A 2,927-nucleotide genomic window follows, 5' to 3' on the forward strand; every position below is an offset into this window, starting at 1 on the left:
TTATTTCGTGAATGGATATCCATATGTGTCAAACGCAGTGCACGGGTACTGCGTTTCAAGCATGCCCAGCGCCGGGGATCGACTCGCAACGGTGGCGGGATTCGCGTCCGCTTCTCCCACGTTGCAAGGCCGGCCAACTTCGACTCCCCGGCTAAAGTAAAAGATAATCGCATGCTTTAATGGGCTTGGAACCCTTAAGGGAGGGTCGTTCGGCTGATTCGATTCGGAGTTGTAGATCAATGAGACTCTTTCGTCGGGACTGGAATCCAATTGAGCCTGATGATCGATCGAATGATGCTTTCGCTTGAACCGTGACTGACCCATCTCGCGAAAACTTCCCCTTCGCGAATGGATTGTTATTGATCTTCAACTTCGTGATGTTCTCGTTTTGGTATGCCGTCACCGCGATAAATTCCGTCTCCTTGAAAGCGAACAACGCGGTTGAATGAGTAAAGAGCTCGTTTTAGTTCTTCGCATCGAAGCAACGGACTATTCAGATCCTAAAAACGTACTTGTGCATCGATGTTAATACCACGGTATTATTGGGATCGTTGATGTTGTTCGTGAGCTTCAATTTATTGAAGCTGATCGAATTGTCCATCCAGTGGCTGGATCCCGTTGCCGGACTCTCGGGATGCTTATAAATCCTATAGCCGAAGGGCTGTTGCGGCTCTGCCGGCCCCGCAAAACTCCAGCCACCCATATTGCTGTTCTCGCCCCCGTTCTGGTATCCACAGTACTTGTGGCAGCGATCGGAGGCCGGTGCTATCTCCATGAGGACATAATAATTCTCACGTTTCTTCAAACCGTTTACGTTTATTTGAACGGACGGAAATATGCGCCGACTGCTCTTGGTAATTATCATTTCTGTATTATTCTCGGAGAATTGCTGCCAGAGGTTTCAATTAAGCAGCTCCACGTTGACTCCGCGCAGCAATGGGGGTTGAAATACCCATTCGCTTAAATTCATCCTCTCACCTAATTTGCGTTGTAGAGCGATCGGTGACTGCGCGAAGAGTGGCGATGCCAGTTGCATATTCAGTTCCAGGAGCATCAGTGCATTGTTTGAATCTTGAAGAAACATCTCCGATGATCGACGTTTCTTCTCCGATACCGTCGGTGTAAGGTATAAGGCAAACACGGAAATGGTCAGAACAAACGTCCAAATCACGTGCAGTTGTAGAATGGAACTGAGACAACCGGTTCTCGCCTACCAGTGACCTATCACAAAACGGGATCAGTGCAATCCACCGAAACTAGGCAAACTATATGTGTCGTCGGTCGTTCGGCGCCAACAGATGAGACAACTATGTGTCCATAAACCTTTTATCCTTTCTGCCGCAATTTACAAAAGGTAATATATAAGGTAACAAATATATATATATATATATATATATATATATATATATATAATCTATATATATATAACGTTCAAATGATAATTTTAAATGCCATAATCTACTAAGCCAGTTAAAATAAATATTAAATCATTACGCGTTGTTAATCTATTTGTCGTAACTTTCTCTTTTTTAACCCTTTAGGGGCCACACATCGATCCCGTTGGAGTAAAATGTTATAATTTATAAGGTAGTCTTAAAAGACGTCCCTTTTGAAAGTTTTTTAGTTTTGTTTTTTTTTCTTTTTTTTTTGTTTTTTTTCTTAGTACATAATTATGTACACAGGCCCCTAAAGGATTAAAAATATTCAGATACTGTCTGTTTCTTTTCCTGGTAATCTCAGTAGAGACATCCTGCACTTCAAGCTTCTCACATATTATACATATTTGCCTTTCCGCTGAATCTCGATCAGTCGAACTCAAGATATTAAGATTCTCTAATAATTCGATAATATTCCAACAACGTTCAGACGAAGAAACTATTAGATTAATGTGTGTACAAATGGCAACAACTGGCTTCTTTTATGTACAGTTTACATTAGTGATATATATTAGCAATATTTAGATCCTGATAAAAATATGTGCACGGAAAGAACGGTTTTGCTGAAGTATCTAAAAATTTAGCTAAATATACAGATCTAAAAATAATTTTGTTACACCATTAAAATAATTATAGTAAGTCGCTGAAATATGACGATTCTGTAAAAAAATTTGACATTTTAGCAATCAATTTAAGTTCTACATAATTATTTTGACCAACCAACAAAATTATTTTCAGATCTGTATCTAACTAAATTCTTAAATACTACGGGTACAAAATTCGGTTTTGTGAAGCGCAAACGAAAGCCAGAGACTTGCAGAGTTTCTTATTCACGTATCATGGAAATGCACGCCCTTAATCTACACATACGGAAAGAACGGTTTTCTGTTTGAAAATAATTTTGTTGCACCATTAAAATAATTATAGTAGGTCGCTGAAGTATGATGATAATGCTGTAAAAATTTTGATATTTTAGTAATCAGTTTGATTATTTTACATAATTATTTTAATGATGCAACAAAATTATTTTCAGATCTGTATCTAGCTAAATTTTTTGATACTTCAGCAAAACCGTTCTTTCCGTGCACCATTCTTCTGTACACTCTTTACAAATATAGAAAAAGGATATTGAAAAATAAAAATGCGTTAAGTCATTACAATGTTAAATTTACGTAAAAATCCATGTACACGGTGAATCTCGAGATTTTTCTCTTTCTCTCTCCCTCTCCCTCTCCCTCCCTCTCCCTCTCCCTCTCTCTCTCTCTCTCTCTCTCTCTGCGGTAACGAAAACTCACGTTTTCACGCCAAATCGCGTGTTACGATATCGTATTAAAACTCGGCTTATAATAAACGACTGTTTCGGCCGAACTTCAACCGATGACATAATGTGCGCCTTTAAATATCAAAATAAAAATACATAATTATACTCAATGTATACAAAATAGAAAACAATAAACGTTTAGCTTGTACACGTAAGTGAATCTCGCGAAT

General features: G+C 38.6%; 1 pseudogene; it reads right to left on the reverse strand.

The window, feature by feature from the left end:
- LOC139818350 (T-box protein 2-like) lies at window positions 1-2,645 on the reverse strand (annotated as a pseudogene).
- Window positions 2,646-2,927: the final 282 nt, after the last annotated feature.

The sequence above is a fragment of the Temnothorax longispinosus genome, chromosome 8, assembly GCF_030848805.1.
Source record: "Temnothorax longispinosus isolate EJ_2023e chromosome 8, Tlon_JGU_v1, whole genome shotgun sequence".
NCBI lineage: Eukaryota > Metazoa > Arthropoda > Insecta > Hymenoptera > Formicidae > Temnothorax > Temnothorax longispinosus.